Source organism: Lepidochelys olivacea (genome assembly GCF_965140295.1).
Source record: "Lepidochelys olivacea isolate rLepOli2 genome assembly, chromosome: 3".
Taxonomy (NCBI): domain Eukaryota; kingdom Metazoa; phylum Chordata; order Testudines; family Cheloniidae; genus Lepidochelys; species Lepidochelys olivacea.
The window spans coordinates 137439389-137458188 of NC_140413.1; positions in this window are offsets into that span (position 1 = coordinate 137439389).

Consider the following 18800-nt stretch of genomic DNA (forward strand, 5'->3'; position numbering starts at 1 on the left):
TTGCATCAAATAAGAATTTAGCTTTATAATGAACTTAGATGTACTATGCAGCTTTGTTAGTTCCAGAGATTTCTAAGGAAATATTCTACAAATTTTGAAAACTAATTTCTGCAGTAAATATATACATATATTGTTCACCCCCACCTGCGTTTTATACAACTCAGAGTTTATGTAAAAGATTTTCTCCACAGCAATGTATGGCTCAGAACTACACTATTTTATGCTACTATTAAATTGTTCTGAGATAATTTAAATAGCTATAGCCTGATGAACTACTGCTTTTTGGTACTTAACTGTTTTCAGAAGAGGCACAAAGTCTTTGTACATTTCTGTTACCTAATAACCCATCCAAGAAACCTTGCTTGAAGAATGAACATCATTGGAAGAAGAAATTCACAGCAGAGAAGTGAATTTATAATTCATGAAGTTCTTCCTTCTTACTTTGCCCATCAAAATGAAAGATCAGTTCCATCAATGCTGCCTTTCAGGCAGACTTTTATTATATCAGATTCAAGGTGAGAGAGATGAGCTTTTAGAACAGACAGCTGTGTGAAGAGAAGTGCAGGTGTAAACACTTGGGTCTCAGGATTTTTCAATACTGTAGAGAACAAAATAATTGTATTTGGCTAGCCCTTGTGAAGAATAGAACTAGGTCTCCAAGCTACCCATAACAATCAGTTTTCATTATCTGATGCTGAAAGTCCATGAATTTCAGCTGCTATTGAGTTTTCTGTGGGGGAAAGGGCATTTTAGGTACACTACCATTCAGGTCATCGCTTGTACATCACTTGTACACCCTCTGTTTCACTCAGGGCCGGCTCCAGGTTTTTTGCCACTCCAAGCAAAAAAAACCAAAAACCAAACCTCCGAGAGCACAACTGCCGAAGGAAAAAAAAAAACCCACCCGGAATGCCGCCTCTGGAATTGTGCCACCCCAAGCACATGCTTGGTTTGCTGGTGCCTAGAGCTGGTCCTGGTTTCAGTCACGTTTTAATAGTATTCAGTAAATCTGTAAGCATGGCTGGAATGGACATTCTGGGACTCAGATACCATGGGTAATGGGTGTGGTGTAAGAATCTGTGTGCACCTGAGAGCAGCATTTGAACAATAATATATGATCTGATTTATTTAAGCAGTTGAGTGTGAGTGTACATTACTTGAGTGTACATTACTTGAATAGACATTAAACTATTAGAGTATCAACACTGGCTGTTCTCTTTATACTAGTACATAAAAACCAATGAGTTAAAAGAATGTTAAGCTTGCAAAGTCAAGACCTCAAAAGTTAGGAAATGACACAATTAAGGTTGCATCCTTCTCCCACACCCAAATTTGCTCACCCCTCCACATTCCAACCAGGCAGATTCCTCCTTTTCATCACTCCCTGGGTTATAGCGGGGAGAGCATTAAGAGCACAGAAAAGCCAGGCTTCTTCCTCACAGTTTCAGTGACCAGTATTACAGCTTCCTCTGGCAGTCTTGAGGAACAATTGCAGGGAAAGTTCCACTCAGCCCCTGCACCCTTGTGCTGGAGCCTGCTCAGTGGAGATGGAATCTTTAGAATTTGGCAGCTAAATTCTCCAAAAGTCTCTACTGAACATAGGAGAAGTGAGTTTTTCAGTCTTATAACTTGGCTAAATTGGGCAAGTTTTCATGGGGATGGAAAAAGGAGCAGATCTCTGGTACCAAGGTGACACATCACCCACCACCAAATGTAGAGATTTTGCTCCACAGAATGGAGGCAGTAGAGTTTCTCAATGAAACGGTTGTTGTTGTTTTTTAACCTGGGCAAGACTATGTATTTTTTACCAGTCTCATTCTCAGAAAACACTGAATCATTTTAGTTGAAATATTCTAAACAAATTCAGCATGGAAAATTTCAAGCCAAACTGTCAATGCTTGCCAAGGTTATAAGCACACAAAAACAGGGTCTTATAATGGCAAACATAAAGAAACCTTAACTGTGTCTATAATATATTGGTGATAATGGGTGCATGTTTTATATTTTAATATGCAGTATCTGATTTGAATATCTAATGATTTATTCTGTAAATTACAGCAGGATTTCTAGCGGCTGGACACATTGCCATACCTTGGTTATGACATTATCTTTTAAAATGTGAACATTATTTAAGATTTGGTGATATGATTTTTTCTCTACAGCCAGTATTCTCTTGCATGCCACCTCTCCTATTTGTAATAATATACCTTAATGGATTATTTGATGTTCTAAAGCATGCCAACCTGAAAATCTAGTTTGAGTATCTTTTGGTAAACTCATCAGAATTCAAAGTATTGCCAAGGCTTTGTACGCATGCTGATTGATTACACATAGAATTGGATGGAAGGCATTAAATCCTTAAAAATACTAAAACAAAAAGACATTTGTAATATTTAATTTTAAATTAAGCCTTAAACCTTAATAGTGGAAGATGATTTCTCACAAATTTCCTGTGGCCCCCTTCACACACAGAACTCCTTCTGAAATCAGAGACACTTCAAGCAGCAAGTAGGATCAGGCCCATATTAAAACCACAGATTTACAGATCTGAAGGATTATTGTAAAGCTCCTATGAATACTTTGCCAAGCAGATTGCTTGTCTGACTGATCGTTCTGGCACTTTTTTTGTCAATAGAGATGTCATCTCATTATATGATGAGAGTATCTAGCACAGCAATTTTCAATCTTTTTTCATTTGTGGACCCCTAAAAAATTTTGAATGGAGTTGCTGACCACTTTGGAAATCTTAGACATAGTCTGTGGACCCCCAGGGCTCCATGGACCAGAGACTGAAAGCCACTGATCTAGCAGACTGGTCCTTTGCACCACAGACGCTGGCTTTCTCTGGGCCCAGGGAGTGCTCACCCCCCCCAACTCCACCCAGGCCCTGCCCCCACTCCACCCCTTCTTCCCTGCTCCACCCCCGCTCGGACTCTTCCTGCCCAGTTCCACCCTCTCCCCCAAGCACCCCCATCCCTGCTCATTCCCCTCCCCTCCAGCACCTTATTCACACTGCAGAAGTGGCTGATCCACGGTGGGTGGAAGGTGCTCGGAGAGAGGGGGAGGAGTTGATCGATGAGTCCACCGGCCAATGAGAGGTGCTGGGAGGGAAGGGGGAGCTGGCTGCCAGTGAGTGCTAAACACCCACTAATTTTTTAGTCCATGCCTATGCTTTGCACTGTTGGAGGGCTGAAGCTTTTATTTCTAATTTAAAACTCAAATAAGTTGCTCTGCTGGCTGAAGGACAAGTGCACTCTTTTTCGCTAGACCCTTGGGGCCAAAACCTGATGGATGCTAGGTATTTACAACTCCCACTGAAATCAAGAGGTAATAAAATTTGCCCATAGACCTCACAATCTTTCATGCAATATGGCTTTTCACTTTCAATCACTAAGAATTTGAAACCAATTAATAAAACTCAGCTATGCACTAGTCCTCACTGAGACCTAACTAGTATGTGTACTCTGAACTGTCTATACTGCTGCAGAGTAAATAGTAATATATATATATATATATAGAGAGAGAGAATATATATATATATATATATATATATATATATATATATATATATATATATATATATATATATATATATATATATATGAATGAAAATGCTTATATATGTATATATATATATATAAGCATTTTCATTCATTCTAACCGGGTTTTTAAGTGGGATATACCTTTTGATCTGTGTTCCTGTGAAATTCATGAAAGTATGTTTGTTTGTAGAAATGGCGGAGAATGGCTATTCGATATGCAAACACATGTTCACTACTTATCCCAGAAGTGCTCACTCTCTGTTGATATAATTTCAGTCATCCAGTCAAAGAGCAAAAATGGTACCATGTCAGAGAGAGGACCAGTACACCCCAATTAGTTAATAGCTAGTAACTGAAGATACACAGCAGATGAAACTGCTAGTTCATGAACACTCCATACACTGAAATGTGCTTGCCCAGAGAGCGTGAACAGTTTAGGATAACAAATCCATAAAGATCAAAATCTGTTCATGAATAATTTTTGAACAGAAAGAAGAGCTACAACTATCAGATAAATAGTTTGCTCTGAACAACTCATTCAGCTTCATTCCAGATCACACTAATTACATGGTATGGATGAAAAGAACTATTTTTGAAAAGTGAAAAAATATTTTTTTCTATGTTCTGTACATCAAAAGTTATTTTTCAGATTTGTGTCAAACTTTCTCTGGCCTGTAAGTAAACATGAAATAGCAAACCTCTTAGCCTGAACTATTTTTAGTGTGATATACAATAAAAGCTTTGTACCAAACTCAGGCCAAGCATAAGAACATGTGACTGTTAACTCAAGAGCTAAATTTGATCCTGTGTTTCAACGTGATCTATAGAAGCACTACCATGCTTCCATGACTGCAGAAAGAAGCAGGAATGGGAACATTTATTAATATATAATGCAAGGAGAAGAGGAAGAAAGCACAGGCAGACTTCAAAGTCAAATCTAGGTACAATGACAGCAGCTCAGTCAGCAGTCACAATGTGGAACCGGTTAACCAACTATATTAAGTAAGTGGACCTAGCCAAGAAATTTAAAATGCATTGAAACTATATTTATATAACTTATTGTCCTTGAATTCAATACATGCAGAATTCAGTTGTACAGTTTCATTTTAATATCACAAGGACCATATGACATTAATGTTGTATTGTCTTGGAGACCATGGCCTCTGATGTCAGAAAAAATTCTCCTTTACAGATAAATTCAGACACATAATGCATATACCAAATGGTGGGATATTGATGTATTCAGAGGAAAAGTGAGATTGGAAGTTGGTTTTCTAGAGGGGAAGCAAGTTTCTGTTAGATGACCTGAGCACTCTCAGCTCTCATACAAATGAGTAAGTATGGAAGGTACTCAAGATCCAGATCCCCAGCAGTATTCAGGCACCTGACTCCAGTATCTGGGTCTCAGCACCTTTCAAGACTGGAACAGCTATGAACCGATCCATACTGCTATCTATTTCCTTTACATTTAGAACTCGGGTTCTAAAAGAAACAAGTATGGAAGTTGTTAATAATACACTTTCAATTGTTGATAGTCAATGGGAGTCAGGTACCTACAGCTTTGGGTACACTAGAAAGTTGTATTGCTTTAACTATACCAGTGTATTTACAGTAATACAACCTCCTTGGGTGCACACAGTTATAGTGGTATAAAAGTCCTTTATACAGGTATAGGTATTTCACTATGGGAAAGAAGTAACTCTACCAATATAAGCCACCTTTTATTCTTGCATAACTGTGTTCACACTAGGGGTTTAAAAATCACATCCCTAATCAAAACAGACATAGTGCTAAAACTTTCTAAAACTCCGTCACACCCCTTTGAAAATTCTGGCTCCAATTCAGCAAGACACTTAAGCACATGGGTAATCCTTTTTGTTAACTTTAATGGAACTAGTCAACATGCTGAAGCACCTAGCCAATCAGGGCCTGAATTTAAAATGTGCAGCTCTTCAGTTGGTGTAAAACAATATGAAAGTTGATGGAACTATAACTGAGGAACTGGTCCATATAGTTTAAAGGTGCATCAAAAAATGAAAGGAAACCCTCAAAAAGAAGAATGTAGTCAAATGTTTACTACTGAAAATACATTTTTCAGACAATAAAATGTTCAGTTTTGGTTCAAGTGAGTCAGAGATTAAATAAATGTTACTGGTTAATAGAATTCACAGCCTTTCTGATGGAAAGCATTTGACACTCAAGATTAATGCTAGATTTATCCAAATTTGCAGGCTGAAGGTCAGATGTATTTCAACCTTGTCAGCAATGCTCTCAAGTCTATTTTTGGCTGGTGCTTTTGTAGGGATTCATTCCTTGTGGATGCTGATGTCTGAAATTAGAGCAACCAGTTATACGGTTGCAGTTTAGAGGGCTGGAGAATGCACTAGCTGAGGAGGAACAAGCTCCTTTGGTTTCTCCTTTGCAGCCCAACAATCCAAAGAAAAGAAGGTGATTATTCAGCTCTTTGATTTAAGGAGACCAGGGTCTGAGCCAAAGGAAAAACAAGGACACCGATAAAGCAAACATAATCAAAGATAAGAACAATAGATAAGAGGAGAAAAGCTTCTTACTGATTCATTTTACTCTGAATTTTCTTTTTAATAGGTTCTTCCCCTAATTCATGCTAAATAAAGCAGCTTGTCTGTGTTTGGAAGGAGAGCTATGTAAAACTTGATGGTTTCAGTCCGCAAGGTTTTCTTCAAGCCTTTCCCCCACCTTTATTTCCTGTGGGGGTCACAATTTTTTTAGGTCTTCAATGAATTTCTGATTCAAAGGAACTCCATTGATGTAAAACTTTACTATAATAATGTATTAGATGTATCATTGGTCTGTTCCATTAGAGCAATTCTGTGTTCTTTTCACAGAGTTCCAATAGGTTTGAAGGATACATTTGTCCTCTTCACAGAGCTTGAAAGGTCCTGAAAGAAGAAATTCACTGCATTTTTGTAAAGCTTTTCATTCTTATGCATTGATATTATCAGTATATTCAATGTTTCTGAAATGATGGTGTTTTACTAGTATTAGTTTTGGACATTGTTAATGTACTATGTATTTGTTCTGTCACATCATTATCTGGATTCATCTTTGGTCCTCATACTCCACAGAAAAAACTTTTTTTTTCTTTGTTTAAACTCAGCCACTGACTGTCTACCATATTTGTTTGCTTTACTGTAACATCTGAAGAAATTGCTGCCAACTAAAACAAGTGAAAAAAGCCATTCCATTTCCTTCAGGTTAATTGATAAAGCAAATTCAAAACAATTTCAAGGGAAGACTTGTACCAATCAAATTGCACCAAAATAGAGCAATGCAAGCAAATCTCATGGAGGTTATGATGAATTAGCATACACCTCACATTAGTAATGACTGTTAAAGTTGAGTCTAGTTTCTTCAGAGTTGTTTAATTTAAAATTTAAGTTCTCTAGATAATTCTCCATGTTTTGGCTCTCAAATGATGGGAGTACATTAGGGAAGAAAAATAAGGAAGTTTCAAGGAAGGTACGTATTCCACTTAAATAAAAAACAAAAACAGAACAAGCTGATAATACATTTGGCACAGGACTTTGGGCACAGATGCAGCAGAACACTTAAGAATATATTTAACTTTAAGCATATGAATAATCCTATTGACTTCAGTGGGATTTAAGTGCATGCTTAAGTGTTATTTAGCTGATAAGTTTTTCATGATCTTCAGCTACTGATAAATCCTTGTGCTTTCTTCTTTCATCCGTATACCCCAGGTCTTTTTACTAATCCCAACAGTTCAGATTTGTGTAGAGTACAGTAGTTGTAGAGCATTTCAAAATAAGCAGATTGTGGTACTCAGCATTTCAAGTGTTGGTTTGTGAAAAGAAATGAATGTGTGTATGCAGGAGGGGGGCATAAAGCTTAAAACTTTTCCACAAGGCCTAACTGTGTTTCTGAAGAAACAAAACCGATCATGGAAGTATGGAAGGGACGAGGAGATATGATTATTAAGAGCTTGAAAAGTATGTTTCTGGAATGAGACTACTGAATGCACAGAAGAAATCTTCCATGATTATTTATATTGGCAGATTAAAATACGACCCTGCAACAAATGCAATATGGTTTTCTGAATATTCCCAATAAAGTTCTGTTTGCACCATTGACATGTGCCAAATATTGTACTCCATGGGTTTGTCTACACAGGCACGCAAAATTGGGGCTGCTGCAATCAATGCAGCGGTGTCGATTTAGCAGGTCTGGTGAAGATGCAATAAGTTGATGGCAGAGTGCTCTCCCATCGACTTCAGTATTCCACCTCCCCGAACATCTCCAGCCAACATAGCATTGTGTAGACACTGCACTAGGTCAATATAAGCTACATTGCTCAGGGACATGGTTTTTTCATAGTCCTGAGTGACATAATTTACATCAACTTAAGCAATAGTGTAGACCAGGCCTAAGTCCCCAATCTTGGGCCATCCTCTGGGTGCTTTGCACTTCTCCAATCCTGGGCCAGCTTCTGGAAGATCTCTTTTGTGTTGGGCATTCTTTGGGTGATGTAGAGCCGCTGTAGCGGTTCCTACATCACCACCTCCTGGCTTCCAGTTTGAAGTGTGAGTACTGTGGCACTTCAGTGTTGAGTTCTGAGGCAGCTTCCGTACATTTGCATTCATAAATGGGAAGTTTTGCTGAATATGACAATGCAGTAGCAAAAACAAAAACTGCATTTGGTTAGACAGCTAGGGCTGCCTTAGGATGTTCCACACCTACCCCCAGTTAAGAGAAAAGTCTCAAGAATTCCTTGCCACTTTCACATTTCCTACAATATTGTCAATGACACACTCCATAAGACATTCACTTCCATCCTTCCAACAGATGCCAAAACATAACACACGACCCAGCTTAATAAAACTTGTGGTCTACTGCAAAACCTTAATGGCAACCTCATACTTTTCTGTGTTGATCTGTTAATACAAGAGACTATAAAGCCACTATTAAAATTTTGCATTATAGCACTTGATCCTACACGTTTTTTTAATAGTGGGAGGTTTGCTATTGACTTCAGTGGGAACAGGAGCAAGCCATTTGATAACTGCTCTTCTACCTCCCCATTAGTGCATATTGCATTGAAACCATGGAGAAAGTTATGTATTTTCAATTGTAAGAGCTAACAACATTTTCCACTGAAAGCTGGAATGCTGCAGCAAGTGTATTAGCCACAAGATATGTAGCTTTACTTACCTACTGTCCTTAGAATAGCAGGTGCAGAGCTCTTTGTCTGAACAGGATATCAGCAAATCACAATTACTGGTGTTTTCACAGCCTCCCGGCTTTTAAATAATGTATCCATGTTTATGCCACAGAGTGATTCCTGATACTGAGCAGAATCTTATTTATTTAAGAATAAAACCATAAAAATACCATTCATTTTTGAGGATAAACGAGTTATTTCACCACCAATATCACTATTCAGAGTTTTGATCCTGCACCTGCAACATTTCCACTGATTGCCTTCCCTATTGCTGAAAAGCATCAGGAGAAAACTTGGCAACAATTTCCTTTCTCAGAATTTGTATTCTTTCCACATGGTTGATTACAAAGGTATGTGAGGGTGGACAAGAGAGACACACAGAGATGGTTGCCTTATTGCTTCAGTTATGCACATCTTTTGCTTTTCTTCAGATACATATTTAAAAAGTGCAAAACAAATCCACCCCTTTGAGATGAAATCTAAACAAAAAAACAAGTAAACACAAAGTCAGTTGGTATACCTCTGGCCACTCGTTTCTGTCTTACTATAAAAACTTGGCCCCATTTTTATTAAGATGCAACATTTGAGATGTTGCACATACGTTCTTCTTGTGGGGAGAGGGTATATCTATTTCCCCACACATAGTCCAGCTGATTTGCAGGAGGCAAGTATAAATATGGAGAAAGTATCATCTCTCATATAAGAAAATTGAATAATTGAAAATTCTAGGGCCATCCACTAGCTCCATAAACACACAGTCGAACTGTACATCTGGTGGGTATCAGGTTGTTCAGAGATCTGTGAAATGTTGCTTACTGTGCAAACTGACTCTGGCAATGGTGGTCTACTGGATTCATTCAGATAAACAACTGCATGTCATATAAGCACAATGGTTACCAGGGCCAATCAAAGGGGGCTCCAGGAGGGCCATTTGGCCTGGACCTCAAGCTCAAAGGGGGCCTAAAATTTAGACACGTGTTAATTTTTTGGCATTTGATAAATTTCACAACTTGTTTTTATGTGCATCCCTATCGGACCAAAATGTGGCACACTCTTTCAGCTTAGAGCTGCAAATTTAAACAAATAAGAGACGTGATTTGGTAAAAGACATATTTTTTTTGTTAACTGCTATAGATTTTGTCATATTAAAGAGTTAAAATGCTCATAAATATTAATAAAAATATATTGGTTCTGATGGCACAAGACTAGACTGTGATGAATGTGTCCTCTCAGATCAGCTGATTATATAAACAAACCAATACTAGTGGCTGGTGCTGGATCAAGTGCATGTTGAAAGGTAGAGAATTGTTACATTTTAGTGTCTTTATAGTTTTCCATCTAGTTGACTGAGGAATTATTTATGTGTGAGAATTCCTCATTATCATCTTGATATGGTAGCTAAAAGAGGTGACTGGTTGGTTGGTTGAGCCCTAGCTTGGTAGCTTGTCCATCATCATAGGCTTTTGTAGTCTATAGGCCCAGATTCAAGCTGAAAATTTGTGAGGACAATCTTGTACCGTGAGTTTCGTGAGGATGCACATTTGAAGTTTTTGAAATTATCCCTCCGTCTGCATGCGTGTCTGTGTTTACTATATATATGTCATCCCTTTGTCTTCAGCTCAGCCTGTTATATTATACCTTGCGTGCTTGAGTTTTGTTTCAGTAATAAGGATAATAACCTATCTGAGTGTTTCATTTTGTGTTCTTAATTAGTATTCCTTTGTTTTAAGTCTTTTCAGCATTTGTGTACCATTCAGCATTTGTGTACATGTTTACTGTAGAAGATTTCAAGTGTAGATAAGCTACTTATTTACAGCAGAATATTTCAAGTATAGGCTATATTGACAGATAGATCACTATGAAGAGGAGATTTGAAAGTGGTGCAAGCAAGAGATGGTGAAAACAACTGAGTGAAGCAGCAGCGAAGAACTCAAAGCCAGTAACTTCATTTCTCAAACCACTGGAAAACATTCCTTACCCAACAAACAATGCTACAGATAATCAAAACTCTGCAACTGCAACGGGTGATATTTCAATGCCAATACCTGAACACGAGGATAGTCATCAAGAAGAAGATGTGTCAACAGTAACAAATGCAGCAGAAGATCCTGTATATGATCAAGAAACTCAACAGCAACAGGAAGATGTATGCAGCAAGAGCAATTCATGAGTACTACAGATTTGACTGTGACTGACATTGGAATTATTGACAAGAGCAATGCTGCCCAAATGCAATCTTTTCTTTAAATTAGTTTTGAAATTCCATCCATGAGATGCTGATAATCATTCTTTCCCTACTCGTCTGTTGACAAAAACTCTTCCAAATGGTGAGACCTGCACCAGAGACTGGTTATGCTGGAGTACGGAAAAACAATCTCTATACTGTGCACCCTGCTTCATTTTGAACAAAAGTACTGCAAATGCATCCATTCTCTCTGATCAATCAGGATGGAGCATCAACAGAGGTTGGAGGAAGTTGAAAGAGCGAATGCCATCACATGATAGTTCAACGTCACACAAAGAAAACTATGTTGCATGGAAATCAGCCAGTAGGGCAGCATCAGCTGAATGTTCAGTTTACTCTTGACTGAACTCTACAGAAACTAATAACTGGAAAAAACTTCTTGAGCACATCCTGAATGTCATCCTTTTTTCTTTCTGAGCAGGGATTGGCTTTCCTCGATTCCAGGAAACGTATTGGTGATCATGCAAACGGAAACTTTCTAGGCATAGTTGAGCTCCTCAGCAAATATGACATACTTTTATCAGAGCATGTTAAATGTGTTCGAGAATTGCAAGAGAGTCAAAAGCGCATGAAAGTCCATTATCTCTCCACAAGCATATAAAACAAGTTTATTGAGCTATGTTGGTCATTCGTACAAACAACAATTCTTGATGAGATTCGAAATGCCAAGTATTTTTCAATAATTTTTCCTTGTGAGAACAATATGGAGTGGCATCAACAGACTACTATGGTTAAGATTGTAGACAGCTCAAAATTTTCAGTTGAAGAAAGGTTTATTTTGTTTGATAATTTCATGAGAAAAACTGGAAAAGAAATTGCTGCTCGAGTACTAGCAATTCTAGAAGGTTTTAAGTTAGATTTTTAAGTCTGCATTGGCCAAGCCTATAACAATGGATCTAACATGGCTGGGAAGTACAAAGGTGTACAAGCAGTTCTGCTTGAGCATAATTCAAACTGTATTTTCTCCAGCTGTGGAAACCACACACTAAACCTTGTATGTGTTGACTATGCTGAATCATGCAAGGAGGCAATTACTTACTTTGGAACTGTTCAGCAAATGTACAATCTCTTCAGTAGCAGTCCACAAAGGTGGGAAATTCTGAAGCAATATCTTCCTGTTTCACTGCATGGGATGTCCAAAACTAGATGGTCTACACCGATTGATGGTGTTCAACCAGTTGCACAGCATTTGAATTCAGTGAGAAAGGCTTTAAATGAGCTTGAATCTCTCAATCTCACTGCACAGGCTTGAACTGAACTTCAGTCTATTCAGAAGCACATGTCCAAATTTGAATGCATTCTGATGTCATCTTTGTGGATGAAGCTACTTACAACGATCCACCCAACTAATCTGGTAATTGAAACACACAGTACTACACCTGATGTTGAGAGGGATAACACTGAAAGTCTTATCAATGACATTCAACAGATTTGTGAACAATGGGATGTGATCCTGACTGAGTCCAAAGTAGTAGCACAGAATATCGGCTTTTCATCTGAGTTCTCCACCAATCACAACTTACCTACTGACTCCGATGCCAAGCAGCATTATAGGGTCAATGTCTTCCCTGTCATCATTGACTCTATTCAGTCAGGTCTTATACATCGATGTGAGTCACTGTGACTAATTTTTACCCTTTTAGAGTTTCTTTGGCAGTTCAACAGACTGAGTAATGAAGATCTATTTTCTGCTGCAACAGTACAACAAAGAAATCTCAAAAGATCTCAGTGACAAGGTCATCTTCCTCAAATGGATACATTCCACAAACTTTAAATTGGATTGCAAGCCAAAGGAATTGCTTCAAGAAATATTTGAATTTGGACTCTCTGGGGTGTTTCCTAAGATCACAATTGCATTGCGTATTTTTGTCAGTTTGCCTGCATCAGTGGCTTCAAGTGAATGCACCTTTAACATGTTGAAGCAGGTAAAGAACTAGCACCGTTCAACTATAGGACAAGAGGGGGGAGGGATAGCTCAGTGGTCGGGGGGAGGGATAGCTCAGTGGTTTGAGCATTGCCCTGCTAAACCCAGGGTTGTGAGTTCAATCCTTGAGGAGGGCCATTTGGGGCAAAAATTGGGGATTGGTCCTGCTTTGAGCGATTAGACTAGATGACCTCCTGAAGTCCCTTCCAACCCTGATATTCTATGATTCTAAGAGCATTTGAATGGGCTTGCCATGCTTAATATCAAGTGTGACATTGCACAAAAGCTAGATTTTTCCTCAATAATTAGTGCATTTGCCAAGAAAAGGGCTAGAAAAGCATTTGTTAATTAAAAAAATATTCAAATTATGTCTCACTCTTTTTTTTTTGGTGCCTTATTTTGTTTTCATGTGTCATCATTTTTTATTTTTATTATGGCTAGGGGCCTCAAAAGCTGGAAGTAGCCCAGGCTTCTCTGGACCTCTGAGAGGGTCTGATGGTTACCATTAAAAACTGAGCATTTGCCAATCGTTACCACAATTGCTTTCTATTTGAGGGCCAGAAAAAGATGGTTTTATCTTAGATATCTCTGTTTGGTAATTGGTGGCAAATTCTCACATTTTAATAGTGAACACTATTATTATGATAAGGACTTGTCAAGAGATTGACACCCTATGGTCAATGTACTATGATCTCTGGTGTTATTGGGCTGCAGTAAAGATGTGAGGAAGTTAATTCTGCAATGTCACTGTTGTGTGTGGAACTCTTGGAACAATTTTATAGTAGTGATGGGTGAAGTCCAAAACCTCTGGACAAGGAGTTCAGATAACCCCCCCCCCCAAAGTATGTCTGTATATAAAAATCCCAAGATACCCAAAACAGGCAGAAGAGTTTGCCAAAACAGGGCCTTTATATGATATGTCCATTTCTGACAGAAACAAGGAACTGCATTGCAAACAAGGCAAAATAATAAAACTTAACTGACCTTTATCAAGTTTGAAAATAATTAATTTCAGGTTCACTTTCAGTTTGGGGCAAAGATTGGGATTGGCTTTCAACAAGGGCCCTAAGTTTTCCAAGATACTTCATGGATTCCCTACTTCATAGGCTCGATTCACATCCACACCTTACATTCTGTGTAAGTGCTTTGAATTCACTCCATGAATCTGATGGAGTAGGTTTTAGCCCACGAAAGCTTATGCCAAAATAAATGTGTTAGTCTCCAAGGTGCCACAAGGACTCCTCATTGTTTTTGCTGATACAGACTAACATGGCTACCCCTCTGAAACCTAAGACACGAGGTTAGTGGTAGTCAGCAGGTCCAGGCAACAAAGAGAGAAAGGCTCATGATGCTTTGCAGAGAAGATTAATGGTAATTTTTCAGCATACTATCACCCTGCTAACACAGAAACATAAAAGCTGACAGGTACAACAGACAAGCTGAGACCTGAAAGAAGTCAAAGCTATTGAAGCATTCTAGGCAAACCTGTGCAAAGGTATTTAATTACTTATGTGGCTTGTCAAGAAAATAATACGTTTTGTGTTTTTCAACCAGTTTCCAACAAGAAATACAGCCAAAGCATGACAGCCTGACTGTTTGATTGGGACTCCTCAGTTGCTTTTATTCGTACTGTCACATTTTATTTTGCCATCTTTTACCAGAACAAATGTATATGAAATCACTTTTGACATTTCCTAGATATCACACAGTAGATTATGTAGAAGATACATATCCCCTCAGCTTTCCATATGCATAATGCTCATTGTGGCACTTTGTAGCATGACAATTCTTTTTTACAGGAGAATGTCAGATTTCATTTAATGAAAGTCAGCACAATGGGTAATATTCATGTCTAAAGAGTTTAATATGTCCACAGTAAAAATGTTTTATTCCTGTGACGGGATCTCTTGGATGGACTGTAGGGAAAACATAGTGCTATTTTGAATGTCTTCTTGCAATACTGATAAAACCCCCTGAATTCCCTGATGCTAAAAATGATAATTTCCCTATGTGGATTCCTTTCTTGATAATAGCTGTTTTGTGGGCCTGAGGTGCCATCATTAATCTTTAGCCCATTAAGGGTCTTGGGGAAGAGAATCCTACACACTCTGCTTCCTAATTTTTTCTCCTTAGTGGCAAAGACTTCCTAGGAAAAGAGTTGGATAAACAGTTTGAAAAAAGTATCCCAATACGAAAGCAGGTTTTGATTTTATTATATTGCCAACACTTTCACATTTGCTTTCCACAAGCCATGAAGTGCCTGGATTTACTTGCATGAAATCTTATGAAAAGCTAATTTTAAGCTCAAGCATTTGCAGAAAGCAAATTTCAAATTTTATGCTCAGCTAGCAAATTCACAGTTTGCACTGTGGTGATTAGTTGCTAAAGCCAATCCATCTGGGAACAGAAACAGCACCACCTGATGCAATTAATCTGATCCAAGGAGCAACAATGAGAACATTTGGTCCTCTCCCTCATTACTTGTATAACAACATACACTTAAAAATATGTATATATAACTTTCATTCACTATCAAGGCAGATGCTTAGCTTCCACATTAAATCACCCTGTGTACTTTGTTCTCTGTGGTTTACCTCCTCCAGCATCATGTGTCTGTTGCCTCAATTTGCCCTCCTCCTCCTGGATAGTTTATGTCTCATAGTTGGATCAGTTAGTTTAGCTCACTGACTAAATTAAGGAAGCTCCATCTTTCTGGGGTAACAAATGTCCAAAACAAACCATGGCTCCAACCAACCTTTCATCACCTGCTGGGCCACAGTTTTCCCTCACAGGTGTGAGCAGCTTCCCACTTTGAATCAGGTGAGTGGAGGGGGTGCTTCCTCCCAAGTCTTCTTGGAAGCCTCAGCTCAGGGATCTACTTGTTTAATGGGTCCTATTCTAGACCACCAGCAGCAGGAACACTGTCTTACGCTACACAGCAGATCTGGGATCTCTCTCACTGTTATATCCCTACCCATTTCCCAACATTCATTAAGACCGAGTCTACAGCTTTCCAATAACTTATTCTTTTGGATAGGGACTTTGGCCCAGATCCTCAAAGGCAGTTGGGCTTCTAACTTCCATTGAAATCTATGGAAGTTAGGAGCCTAAATACTTTTGTGGATCTGGGCCATATAGGTCTTTTAAGAAGGCCCCTTGAACGCTTTCAGTGCTAAATAGCAATAAACAAACAAACAACAACAACAATAATAATAATAATAACAATTAGTAATGAATAATTAATTAATAATTAACCATCAATAATCTAATTTAATATTTTAGCTTTCCAGATCAACCTAGACAGCTATTCCAAAGTGTCAAACCCTGAACAGAGGAACATATGTAGTAGTATCATAGGGTGACTAGCCCCTTTAAGAGGGAATAGGTCCAGTTCACCTTTGACTAGTTAGTTGCCTCCTGATAGAGTGTACTTAGACTCTATAAAGACCTAGGCAGCAGGTGAGAAAGGGAGGAAGGCAGTCAGAAGGAGCAGCAGAGAGTTGGTGGGGGTTGCTTGCAGAGAGCTGCATGATAGAACAGAAGTTGAACGTTGCGGGAGCAGAGAGCCAATGCAGAGAGAGAACTGATGAGAGCTGTTGAGGGATGCATATGCAAGCTGTTGGGAAAGAACTGGCCAGACCTTGACACCTGGGGGACCCTGCTGAGAAGCAGGCTCTTACAGAGGTCCCTTAGGAAAAGGGAGAGAACCAGCTCAGTCAGGGCAAGCCAAGGCCAGGAAAAAGAGCATTGATTCCAGAGGGAGGTTTCCAAGAGAAGGTGCTCAGTAGGGGTACCACACACAGGTGAATGGAACACTGTGGGGAGCCCTCTCGCAGAAGCCCTGAATTGAGGGCTGTGGAAGAAGAGTTGTAAGAAGTATGGAGAATTGCTAGAGGTGTGGAAGCCCTGGAAGAGTGGCACATTGTGTATTACATTGTGTAATACAATGTAATACACTATACAATGTATTACATACAATACATTGTATGTATTGTACATTGTATTGTATGTATTATTGTATGTATTGTATTACATTGTGTACTACATTGTGTATTACGTCAAAAAGAGTGGCTTCTGAAGCAAAGGGACACATTTTGTTCTTCAGAGATCTTCCCTATTCTCATGCATTTTCCTGTTGTTCTGTCATAAATAATAATTAGCATCTCATGTTTTAATTTATTTATTTTGGTTTCTAAAATTAACCCAGTCCACTCTGCAGCATCACCCCACAGCACAGTAACATTTAGTTTTGTAGGCAACTACCTGAACTAGCCAGGCATGATCATGAAACACGAACTTTTCAAAAAGATCTTTTTTTTTCTAGATGCTTCCATTCATTTCTAGTTTTATGTCTGCAAACAACTAAAGATCAAAGGCTGGATCCAGAATGTGGTGCTGTCATAAATATAAAGGGAAGGGTAAACCCCTTTGAAATCCCTCCTGGCCAGGGGAAAGCTCCTCTCACCTGTAAAGGGTTAAGAAGCTAAAGGTAACCTCGCTGGCACCTGACCAAAATGACCAATGAGGAGACAAGATACTTTCAAAAGCTGGGAGGAGGGAGAGAAACAAAGGGTTTGTGGGTCTGTCTGTAGTCGTCTTGGCCGGGGACAGAACAGGAATGGAGTCTTAGAACTTTTAGTAAGTAATCTAGCTAGGTATGTGTTAGATTATGATTTCTTTAAATGGCTGAGAAAAGAATTGTGCTGAATAGAATAACTATTTCTGTCTGTGTATCTTTTTTGTAACTTAAGGTTTTGCCTAGAGGGGTTCTCTCTGTTTTTGAATCTAATTACCCTGTAAGATATATACCATCCTGATTTTACAGGGGGGATTTCTTTATTTCTATTTACTTCTATTTTTTATTAAAAGTCTTCTTGTAAAACACTGAATGCTTTTTCATTGTTCTCAGATCCAAGGGTTTGGGTTTGTGGTCACCTATGCAAATTGGTGAGGCTTTTTATCCAACATTTCCCAGGAAAGGGGGGGTACAAGTGTTGGGAGGATTGTTCATTGTTCTTAAGATCCAAGGGTCTGGGTCTGTAGTCACCTAGGCAAATTGGTGAGGCTTTTTACCAAACCTTGTCCAGGAAGTGGGGTGCAAGGTTTTGGGAAGTATTTTGGGGGGAAGGACGCGTCCAAACAGCGCTTCCCCAGTAACCAGTATTAGTTTGGTGGTGGTAGCGGCCTGTCCAAGGGGTAATATTTTGTACCTTGGGGAAGTTTTGACCTAAGCTGGTAAAGATAAGCTTAGGAGGTTTTTCATGCAGGTCCCCACATCTGTACCCTAGAGTTCAGAGTGGGGGAGGAACCTTGACATGGTGGCACAGCGGTGGGATTAACCTGAAATCATTTTGAGATCCAGTTGAGATTTTTTGAACTAGAAATACAGATTTTAAAAAGGAATTTTTAGGAAGTCCAGAAGGCAGCTTTGAAACTGAAAGCAGCTTGGTTTCTCTCTGCTTTGTGGCCAAGCAGAGACAAAAGGGGATTATCTTGTGAATTGCAGATTTTTTTTGCCTGGAGGCAGGGTACTTAACTCCTGCAGGGAAATTCACAGTCTTCCAACCCAGAGGTTTTTTCTTTTCTTTTCTTCCTAAAAGTAAATAGGGGGTGTGTGCTCTACCCATTTGCCTGGAGACAAAAGTGGCAGGGTTTTTTTTTTAGGATTTTGATTTTTTTTTTTTTTGTTTTACAAGGAGCACAGGTTTGAAAAGAAATTTTTTTTCTTCTTTGGGCTGGGTAAGCAGGTTTCCAAGTAGTTGGAGGTTTTTTGCTTTAATTTGGGCCCAGAGCAGAGACAAGGGAATTGTCTTTTTTTGTAGGCTGACAATCACTATCAGAGAATAGGTATTCTATTCCAGCACAGCAAAA